The sequence below is a fragment of the Lygodium microphyllum genome, chromosome 12 (genome assembly GCF_053477565.2).
Source record: "Lygodium microphyllum isolate KBCC chromosome 12, Lygodium_microphyllum_v1.1.10, whole genome shotgun sequence".
NCBI lineage: Eukaryota > Viridiplantae > Streptophyta > Polypodiopsida > Schizaeales > Lygodiaceae > Lygodium > Lygodium microphyllum.
In genome coordinates, this window is record NC_141146.1 from 62656566 (window position 1) to 62669260 (window position 12695).

Here is a 12695-nt window from a genome sequence, read left to right on the forward strand (position 1 = left end):
AACAATGACCAGTCTTCATATCCTCTTCTTCTCAAGTGGTCTGTGTGCTCTAGGGGAAGAACCCACTATTACACTAAAAAAGGATCCACCTTCCACCCCAAGCAAGACTTGGCACATGGTCTTTTTTGGGAGGCAGTGAGCATCTTTCTTGGTGCATGCTATACAAGCTCGAGAAAGGTAGGATGGAGGAGAGAGAAATATTGGGGACGTTAGAATGGAGAAAACAATAAAAGCAAGATATGAAAATGAGAAGAAGAAAGTACTTTTAACCCATTTAAAACTCCTAAACTAGGTTAATGCAACTTCATACACACGGTCCACCGTGTGATCGTAAATCCATAGCCTCTTATCAGAATGAGGCAAAACTTCACATGTACACCTATTAGGTGACCAAGAGCCACCATCTATTGTTTAGCAAAAAAAAGGTGCAAGTAGAGTCCTAGTTCGAAGTGTGGGTCTAGAATTTGGACCAAGGGTCTATTAACATTTTTTCTTCCCCAAAGAAATGGTGGGCTCTTGGCTACCTTACAAATGCACATGTGAAGTTTCATTGCATTCTGATAAATTTTGGTATTTTAAAAATTATCATATATAAAATTATGAATGGATCAATAATCGAGAAATTAATGTTGTGATTACTGGCCCTTAGAAATTTCCCACTACATAGACTGTACAAAGGCATCATGAGTAAAGTCCACAACAGGAAATTGCAAGTTTTCACATGTTTTTCTTGTTGAAATCAATAATGATTAAAAATATTATAATTAAGCAAATAATAGCACAAAAAAGATGCACATTAAAGTTGAAAACAAAGGAGAGAAAAAAAAACTTAATTCATACATTTAAACAAGTAGATAAATTTTGCAATGGGACATAGTCACATGTTCAGTGCACATGTCGAATACTATTCCAAAAAAGGATAATATTACAAATAATATTCATTCCATTAGAACGAACATATCCTTTATTGCGTGAAGATTTATTACAAGTTGAAAGTCCTTGGGGGTTATAGTAAGGCACTTTGTATGTACTACACAATGTTGAGCATCACAGTCATTAAGTCTACTAAAAGGCACTCTATAGCACACTGTAGAGCATGAAGATATTCTCTTGTGAAGTGATCAGAACTATGCCAAAAACCACCTTCTACTTTTTGTTTAATAGAGGCCATGCAAAATCTCGCGAAAAAATCTCTAGAAACTATCCTTTGGAATGATGAGAATAAAAAAGCATTGATACTTCCTAGTTTCTCTTAGAGCCACTATACCTAGCCTCTACTTATGTTTCTTGTGGGGATGTTAAGAAGGACTTCTCTTAGTGCGATTTAAGGAAGCTAGGTTAGGTTGAGAAGGGGGTAGTCCATTGGGAGGCTATGAAGTATTGTTGTCCAAGTCTACATCTAAGCTATTAGATACTCCATTGAGTTTAATACAATACATGACTCTAAGAGAGGAAGCTTCTTTGCAACCACCTAAGACTTAGCCATCTTTCCCACATAGCAAGAGATCTAAAAACTCAATGAATAAGATAGAGCGAAATCCTAATATATACTAATATATAATGCTACACTTTAAGACTCATTCACATAGATATGCACTTTCTTTTTCTCTATTCAATAATGAAATGTGTTCACTATGAATGCATTCTTCATCTTACTATCTTAGCTGTTTTTTAACCCATTTGCTACCTTCTAGAAGCCTTATTTCTAACCACTTGGCATGGTTTTCTTTGGTACTTGAGGCATCATAATGCACTCTTTTAGCGGCACAACATGATCTGATCATGTCTGTATGTAGCAACCGATTCATCAACACTTTCATTTGCTTTCTTTTGCTAGATTTAAGCTTCAACTACTACAATGATCCTATAATACCAAGATAGCAAATGGATCATTGGATTGCTATCATTTACCCCTCTACCATGATCGATTTTTCTTTGATATGCACCACATGCTATCCAATGTGAATTTTATGTTCCTTGTGTAAACTAAACTTTGATGCTTCCCTTTTATGCAAACTATAGCCCACACATCTCAAGGATAAGCTACAAAGGCAATATATATATATATATATATATATATATATATATATGCTCAATAATTTATCCAATTCGTATACTTCTAAAATCTTGACTTGGTATGCACAAGTAATGTGTGATAGAACTTTTACCCCATGCTTGCATCGATAAATTCTTACTAATGTCCATTATCAAACACTATCATTTTATTTAGGGGAGCTGATTTATTGAGATTAATCCAAATCTTGGCTTTTGCCAACCTTGTTTTTCCTCCATTACTTCGATCAAGAACCACAATATGTAACTTTTTTCACTTGTCATAGTTTTGCAACCTATGAACTATGACATTCCCTTCCTCATTCATGGTGCTGTAAGAAACTTTCTAGCCTTTGCTTCTCCAAAGCAAGGTTTTTTTGGCACGCTACCATATTTTCTTGATCTCTTCATATCCTTTTCAATTGTTACTTGATGCTTGTGAAGCCAATCTTTGATAATGCTCGCTCCACATTATTGCATATTGCAATGGCTTCTTTTTTTAGTTGCATCCTATAAGAAAATGGAATATATTCATACACAATTTTCTCCATAATTCTAGAAATATGTTTGGAATGCTTGTGTATAAAGAACACCTATAGCACCTCAAATGTTTCATCACGAATTTCAAATGCAACAAGCCACCAGACATGGTGCTTTAATTGAACACCAAAGTTCCTTAGGTTATTCTTGTCAAATTATAAGGCTTTGTTTATCAAAGTTACACTAACTCTTTCAAGTTTTACTCCCTTGACGACCTCACTTTCATCGAACTTGATGACAAACTGCGATTTACCACTACTACATTATTTAACAAACAAATCATAGTACATTACCATTGCCATCTACACCTTGCATAGATTTAGACAATAATTGTTGAGTTAAGTAGACTTAACCTCATATGCATATTTTGTCCCAACCTTTAGTGTGTCCATCCCAAGAACATGCATGGATCTTCTATTAGCTCCAAAATCTTTGTGTTAAGTACATGTCAGGGCCTTATTAACTTTGAAGGTCTAAGAAGAGGTATGATTCTATTGCTCTTTAGCACACAACCAAACCTAACTTTTACACCCTTAAATATTTTTGAGTAAGTCCATTTGCTAATGTTAGCCTTGTCACAAATAGATTATGCATCTATAGTTGAGAACTCATTTGAGATATCTTTTAGCATGCACTCATTCATCTTCTCCTTCATAGCCTTGAACTTTGGATTGCTCAAAGCATTTTCCAATGTACTTGCCTGCAACAATCTTCGAATGGATGATCCAAGCTCACCCTCACCTAGGTTTTCATTTTGAGCTACCTTTATGCTTTGATACATCGCTTCCATTAGTTGTTATTTACAATTAACTCATTAATTAGCTTTTTCTTTTATTTGCATTCATGTGTCATCTTACTGTTGATCTTTTTAAAGTCATCTAATGATAGCTTTGCCTTCTTATACAAGATACCAATGTCATGAATATTGTCATGCATTGTGATCATCTAATTATTTTTATGAGTTATAATTTCATTCAAATACTTCACTTGTCCTATGAGTTGTTGTATTTGAAGTTGATATGCAACGATCACATCATGATAGTTTTTTACAACTGATTGGCAGCTTGTGAATACTTTGAATGCTTGATCATTGAGCTGCCTAGTATAACCAAGCAACCCATTTTTACCCTTGCATACATATTTCAGCAAGTTTGTGATTCTTAAAAAAATTAGAGGTCTACTAGTTAAGGTGATCAATTGGATAGATTCCCCCATTAGCACATAAGTCCATGTGCTTCAATTCCATTTGCCTATAACTTTGTAGAACTTGAGGGTTAACATTGGTATGCTTTATCCTTTTGAATAATGGAGCATAGTCTAGCTCTATCTCAATATGCAACTCCTTTTGGTATGTATTCATTTTGCTTATTGCTTATGTCCCAATTACAAATATATGAAATGATTACACGATTTAGCTAGTGAGTGTGTGAAGATACTTATGAACATAATAAATTTGATATCTATGGAGTTAAACTAGAGAGGAATAGATCGACACACATATATGTTAATAAAAATAGCATTATTGAGTGTATGGAGGTAAACTAGAGAGGCATGTATACACACATTGAGATAGATGTGTCTAGAGGTTAATAAAAATAGTTGGTTTGGTATCTATGGAGATAGATTGGAGAGGATGAATAAGATGTTAATGGAAATAAGGAGTTAGATATCTCAGGAGATAAATTGGAGATGCACAGATACACATTGAGATATCAAAGGAAAGCAAGTAACTTAGTGTGTGAGGGAGGATGATAGACATTGCAGAGTGTACAAACACAATTAGATTGCATACACTGGTTATTAATAACTCATTGTGAGCAAGAGAGGTTAAGGTTGTTTAGTGTGTAAGAAAGGTTACATAGACATAGAGAAGAGGTCATAGTAGAGCTATGAGAGAGCAGTGAAATGGAACAAAATAGCTCATGGAGAAGGGATATACAAAAGCTTGTGGATTTTATACCTCCAAATTTTTTTCTAAAAAACATGAAAATTAACTAGCAAGTTTATTTTTTGACCAAAAGCTATAATATGACAACTCTCCAAAATATCTTAAAAGGAACTTTCAAACTTTTATTTTTCTTGTTTTTTATTATAAAATGGATTATTTGGTATGTATTTATCATTTTGCATTGAAAATCAAGCACCACAATCCCATATCTAACTCCTTTTTGGATGAAAAAGGGATCTTAAATGAAAAGAGAGAAGGAATCTGAGCAAATCCTTTGTGGATAAGTCAAAATGAGATTGCAAAAGTGGAGAGAGCATAGGATTATTTTACTATTCTTCTCTCCCCTTTTCCTTGTTTTAAGGAGGTGAGGGGGGTTAAAAGGCCCAATTCTGAGTTCATTTTTTCCTAATGGCAAGCACAATGCTTAATTAGAATGTTTTCAAATACTCAAATTCAGAAAAATGATGCACAAATGGAGTGTTGGGTTAATATTTCCTTCTTGGTAATTGTGCTTATCCTACATGCTTTTGGATGCTACATCCTTTCAAGGGTAGTAAGGATAAACTATTTAAATTGCATCCAATGGAGTTGTCATATACCAGTAAAAAGAGCCTTTGGAATCCTTAAACCTTAGTTTTGTATATTATTGAAGAGATATGCTATGCTTCTACAAAATGTCCCAAAGCTGGTGGTGACATGCCTTGGTCTACGCAATATATGCATGTGGATGGAGACAATTGTGATGATGCATGGATATGTGAAACAACAATAGAATCGAAGAGAGAAACTAATACATCTCAATAGGACATGGACTGATTGACACTATTTTTTCATGTTAATATTGGGAGGTGTTCAATGGCCAAGTGATGAAGCAATGTGTAAACACTTGTGGATGGACATCTCATAGAGAATTACTAGGTAGAAAAAGTATTTTCCGTCTAGTTTGTAACTAACCTTATATGCAAATAAACATACACATGCAAGCATTCGCACACATAGGCACATGTTCACCACACATGCATGTGTGCATACACACATATAGAGAACATATCTCTCCATCCAACAATTGCCTATTCAATGTCCATCTGCGGGTGTCCGTTTGATAAACACACAAACAATTGTAGAGAGAGAGAGAGAGAGAGAGAGAGAGAGAGAGAGAGAGAGAGAGAGAGAGAGAGAGAGAGTGTGTGTGTGTGTGTGTGTGTGTGTGTGTGTGAGCGTGTGTTTGTCTCATCTAACCACAATATTTGTATTGTCAAAACTCTATATCTCCATATATATATATATCTATATATATATATATATATATATATATATATATATATATATATATATATATATATATATATATATATATGGTTGCATCAATGAAATAGTAACAACAACAACAATAGAGAGAAGGTGAAAGAGACGGAGAGAGAGAACAAATTCCTATGTCTCATCTAACCATGGTATCATTATTGTAAAAACTCTCTCTCTCTCTCTCTCTCTCTCTCTCTCTCTCTCTCTCTCTCTCTCTCTCTCTCTCTCTCTCTCTCTCTCTCTCTCTCTCTCTCTCTCTCTCTCTCTCTCTCTCTCTCTTTTCAAGGTTGCATTAAACGTGACATGATAAAGACACAATTTGCATAGTTATAATTTTGTGTGTGTGAATTAAATGTGACTAGATAAATACACAATTTACATAGTTATAATTTTGAGAGAGAGAGAGAGAATTAAATGTGTTTGACACAATTTACATAGTTATAATTTTGTGTGTGTGTGTGTGTGTGTGTGTGCGTGCCTGATCTAAACTAATCTAAATGCAATATCAAGAGTTTAGAAACCTATTTTCAAGGTGGTATTAAACTTGATGGGATAAAGACACAATTTATCTAATATATCTATGTGTCTCATCTAACCATGATATTCTTTGTATCTCATATATATATATATATATATATATATATATAGAAGTACCAATGATGACGTCTTTCATATAGATAAGCTCAATGCCTTTTGCTATTTCTCATGAGCATTATAGCAAAAAATAACACACGTTGCAAGGTGACAAAGTTGAATTATGGTCAACTTAAAATCTGCATATAAATTCATTCAATATGTTCAATGTACTCCAAACCACACATTCGAATAGCTATCCCCTACATGCATCCCTTTGAAGCCCACATGATGATGTGTCACTATGGAAAAGTACACAACCAATTTAGCAAAACTAGGTCTTTGAGACTTAACAATGTAGGTTATAGGCCACTTGGTCATGAGAAGGAAGCCAAACCAAATCCTTGCTTGATCCTTTCGTAAAGAAGGCATACATTATATTTATGCTGTGGGACTACTACAAGAAAAAGGAACTGATCATGTGTTTTAGTCGAGTTGTGAGGTGGCAATTGTCACATTTTGAAAATATGTGACCTCATTAATTGGGACCTCACCTTCCATCTTGGTGAAGAATAAGTGGGTCTTCCTTCACATTCAAAGCCCACATCATTTGCATACTAGGATAATGGATTGTGTCTTTCTCTCTTTATGAGTTCTAGGATGTGCATAACTTTCAATCTAAATGTCAAAAAGGTGTATGTAGTGCATTTATGATGTGGGACCACTATAAGAAAAAGGGAATGGTCATATGTGTAGTTAGCAAGGTGCGAGGTGGCTATTGTCACATTTTGAAAATGTGTAACCTCCAATCGGGACCTCATTTTCCATCTTCATAAAACAAGTGGGTTTGCTACTTGCAAGGTGTAGTTTAATCCAATATTTACTACAGTAGCCCAAGGTTGAAAGAAGTCAATACATCCTTTTCTGTAAGGGATTGCATGTCACAAATTGAGGGGTCTAATCTCTTCTAGAGGTTGGTACAAGAATGGAAATGACTCCTTAGGGAGGTAGACTGGATTGGAATTCAAGATGGACATGGCGATCCAAGTTTACTTAGAGTCATATGTCTGTCTCCTGAAGCTTTTGAAGGGAATTACCTGCCAATTAAAGACCAGCCAAGGGTTGCTAAATCTATGTATCTGAAGGGCATCCGTTGCTGGTGCGACTTGTGGGAGAAGAATGAATCTCATTGGCTGTTTGAGAATGCAGCCAAAAGACTCTTTGACCTCACTGACATGGAGCTGTTGTGGCTGAGAAGAATCTCTTCAAGGCGCAAGGAATCTTGGCCAACTTTTCACACCCCTTGAGAAGTAAACCTATTAAGATGCTTTCAAATTGATAGGGGTGTTACCCTGGATGTCGCAAAAAAGAGAGGTGACTTCAAGGGAAGGGACATAAGACACATTCTGAAGGTCTACAAGCACTGGAAGAAAGTCTGTCCCATGACTAAAATCAGAACTTGGAAAGGAGAATTAGGAGAGTCTAGGGGAATACTCCTTCTCCTAGACTTAATATGGTGTTTTGGAAAACAATAATGAACAAGTGACCCACACAGGAGCGCCTTTCCAAAACTGGCAGGTGTTCCCTGCTGTGTGTACTGTGTAAAATGAATGTTGAATCGATCCAACATTTGTTCTGGGAGTGTCCAGAAGTGAGAAGCTTATAGAGAATGGTCATGAACTAGGTAGCGAGGGCTGGATTTTATAGCAAGATCAGTTTCAAATCAACTCTTTTTGGTGACTATGGATATCTCAACGAATCCATATCAGAGTTGTGGGATGTTCTAAGGGCAATAGTAATCCTAAATATATGGAGATTTAGAAACATGAAGCTTTTTGATAACCATTCTAGTAGAAGCAGTAATGTAATGAGATGTAAGGAAGAAGTGCTTGTAGCCTTCAAGGGGCTTGGGAAAAAGAAGCCTATTTTTGGGGCTTACTTTTAAGTTTTTGAAAAAGCACTAATTGTTCACAACAATTGGTTTTTGGCTAATGTACATAATTTCACATATCAATATTATTCTCGGATTATTTTAAAAAACAAGATGTAGTTCAATCACTGCCACACACAATAAGTGAGGGACAATTATACATGTTCTGCTATTGTAGGCTTCACATTGCATGTATAGTAGGCCATCAAGTGGGCAGGGCAAGATATTTACCTATGAGGCAATACTTTCTCCCACCACATACAACAACTATCCCTATGGAGACCACCATCCATAGCATGTCCTCCTCAACAACAATAGCGTGATGTTAGTGGTGGTGGTTAGAAGGCATATTCCCATGTATGGTTCTTGCCCGATATTGCATACAAATGTTTTGAGTTTGGGTCATCATTGCTGTGGCATTGGGTGTATGGTCCCTCCAAACGTGGGACAAATGTATTGAGTTTGGGTCATCATTGCAAGGGCATTGGGTGTATGGTCCCTCAAAACGTGGGACACCTGTTAACAAATACCTTGATGTAAAAACTCAAAACTTTCTATCTCAAACACACATATAAACACATGCACACGCTCACACATATATATACACAAGGCTATTCTTTAGCAAACTGCAAGCTTTCCCAAGGGTCTACAAGTTTATTTAAACATCCATCAAGAATACCTACCCTACCATCAACTATGTGTAATTGTGTATGTGTTTGTGTGTGGGTATGTAAAGTGGCCATATGTGAGTTTGCTACAATGGAAGGAGTTCACACACACATAGTGTGTGTGCGCATGCCAAGGATGATTAACTACACATTATTCTTTGAATCCACATGTGCATTAGGCAAGTGTGGCTTGTTTGTTATATATGGGAAGCACATTGTCTATGATGTTTCATGAGCCATGAAAAATGCGAAGTGAGCAAGCTGTAGCCTTGCAAGTGTTGGAAGGCTATTGATCATGGGATGCACAGTTGTAATTGGTTATGAAGCACAATTAACAAGCCTAAGTGGTAGTGTAGGCCAAGTCAGCTAGTTATTTATAGCTGAAGAAGAATTGTATATAAATTTTAAAAGCACGTTTAGAGGATAACATGCCATTTCATCCCCAACTATGAAACGCACACGCGGTACGTATGTGTGAGATGGCCTGCGCCACAACTCTCTCTCTCTCTCTCTCTTAGAGGGTGAGAGAGATAGAGAGAGAGAACAAATTCCTATGTCTCATCTAACCATGGTAGCATTATTGTAAAAACTCTCTCTCTCTCTCTCTTTGTCCCTTTTCAAGGTTGCATTAAATGTGACCAAATAAAGACACAATTTGCATAGTTATAATTTAGAGAGAGAGAGAGAGAGAGAGAGAGAGAGAGAGAGAGAGAGAGAGAGAGAGAGAGAGAGAGAGAGAGAGAGAGAGAGAGAGAGAGAGAGAGAGAGAGAGAGAGAGAGAGCACACGCACACATACATACATACATACATGTGTGTGTGTTTGTGGAGATATATATATATATATATATATATATAGAGAGAGAGAGAGAGAGAGAGAGAGAGATTTGAAGTACCAATGATGAGGTCTTTCATATAGATAAGCTCAATGCTTTTTGTTATTTCTCATGAGTATTACAACAAAAAATAACACACGTTTCAAGGTGACAAAGTTGAATTGTGACAAACTTAAAATCCACATATAAATTTATTCAATATGTTCAATGTACTCCAAACCACACATTCGATTTGCTATCCCCTACATGCATCCCTTTGAAGCCCACATGATGATGTGTCACTATGGAAAAGTACACAACCAATTTAGCAAACTACACGTCTTTGAGACTTAACAATGTAGGCTATAGGCCACTTGGTCATGAGAAGGAAGCCAAACCAAATCCTTGCTTCATCCTTTCATTGAGGCTATTCACATGGGGACATGGATCCTAAAGAAGGCATACATGGTATTTATGTTGTGGGACTACTACAAGAAAAAGGGACTCATCATGTTTTTTAGTCAAGTTGTGAGGTGGCAATTGTCACATTTTGAAAATATGTGACCTCATCTTCCATTAGACATCCTAGTGAAGAATAAGTGGGTCTTCCTTCACATTCAAAGCCCACGTCATTTGCATACTCGGATAATGGATTGTGTCTTTCTCTTTTTATGAGTTCTAGGATGTGCATAACTTTCAATCTAAATGTCAGAAAAACAAGGTGTATGTAGTGCAGTTATGATGTGGGACCACTATAAGAAAAAGGGAATGATCATATGTGTAGTTAGCAAGGTGCGAGGTGGCAATTGTCACATTATTGAGTTTGGGTCATCATTGCAGCGGCATTGGGTGTATGGTCCCTCCAAAGGTGTCCCAGGGGCATTGGGTGTATGGTCCCTCCAAACGTGGGACACCTGTTAACAAATACCTTGATATAAAAACCCGAAACTTTCTATCTCAAACACACATATAAACACATGCACACGTTTACACATATACATACATAAGGCTATTCTTTAGCAAATTGCAAGCTTTCCCAAGGGTCTACAAGTTTATTTAGGCATCCATCAAGAATACCTACCATCGACTATGTGTACTTGTGTATGTGTTTGTGTGTGGGTATGTAAAGTGGCCATATGTGAGGTTGCTACAATGGAACGAGTTTACACATACAAACACACAATGTGACACAATTAGCAAGCCTAAGTGCCACTGTGGGCCAAGTTAGCTAGATAGTTATAGCCGAAGAAGAATTGTATCTTTACTATTAGTTAAGGGGAGGTGGGGGCGGGTGCCATGTGGCAGCCCCCAACTTCCCCACTAAGGGCGGATTCACAATGGGGCGGCGGAAGTGAGTGATGTGGAACTCCTTGTCCGGGTGGAAGACTTTACATTTTTCTCCTACCGCCGCCCTTCAATTCACACGGAGACGGCGGTAGAATGGTATTCACACTGCCGCCGCCCCTTGAATTCACACGGAGGCGGCGGAAGCAAACAAAGTGATTTGGTAATTTGAAGGTCAAAACTAACAAAAAAATAGCAAATCACAATAAAAATTAACTGTAATGAGAGACCAGGATTACAATGCTTATAGACCAAAAAAACAAACAAGGTTTAACCATAATGAGAGAAAAGGATTATAAGGCTTATAGACCATAATAAGAAATAAAATACTATGTCCACCAATGTCAGTCAATACTGATGAGAAGTTATTACAAATCATGAAACTTGAGCTTCAAAGGAAGATGAGGATGTATCTGCATCGGAAAGATTATCACCAAAGAATTCTTGAATTCGTTTCTTTGAATGTGTCCTATACATTGATCTTGCAATGTTGTTGCGTCGTTTAGCACCAGATCCGAAATCATGTTGTGCGGTTCTTCCTCCACGGTCGTCCCCTTGTTGTGCTCGTTGAATTGCATCTTCTGGTTGGAGGGGACGGATAGCTTGAATTTCGGCCATAGAAGTTATTGCTGTTCTTTGATCCTCTTCCATCGAACTGCCAAGTTGTAAGCACGCTTCTGCTTCACGCACCCAATCCATGTCAAAAGAGTCACCATGACGGATACAAATATTATGTAAGACAAGACATGTAGCTACAAGACTAGGCACGTGGTGAAGGTCCATATCACATCTTTTGAGCAAGATGCGAAACCTTGCCTTCAACATGCCAAATGCTCGCTCTACAGGCATCCTAGTGCTAGATTGTATGAAGTTCCAATAGTACTTCATGTGTGATAAGCCTTCCTTACATCCCTTAAAGGGCACCAACATGTATGGTCGTGCAGGATAAGCACAATCGCCAACCAAACAGTAATTGCCCAACAAACCCCTAACACATCTTCGCCCGAGTTCACTCCTTGTGAAGTTCAAAGAGTCATGGATGGAGCCAGCCCAACCCACATCATAGTCCCAAATTGAGCAATTTGATGCAACCGTTAATTGCAAAAGGATTGAATGAAACCCTTTGCGATTAAAGTAATCCTCATGGTTCTCTCTCGGTGCAATAATAGGAATGTGCGAACCATCGATAGCTCCTACGACATAGGGGATGCCTCTAATGGCCTCAAAGTCTCTTGATAGTTTCTCAAATCTAGCTCCAGAAGGCCACTTGATATACATATCTTTTAGGCCTGATGATAAGAAAGCTCTACAAAAATCTAAGACTATGCCACAAGCTGTGCTAGTGGCACATCCATAAAGGTCACCTAAGACCTCCAAAGTTGTACCACTAGCTAGCCTATGCAAAGCAATAGATACACGAGTCTCAATGCTCAAGGTTTCACGCATATTGATGCGTTTTTTCTTCAATTGTGGAGCAAGTTTGCCACACAAGTATTGGAAGGTCTCTCTACTAATGCGAAGGCGT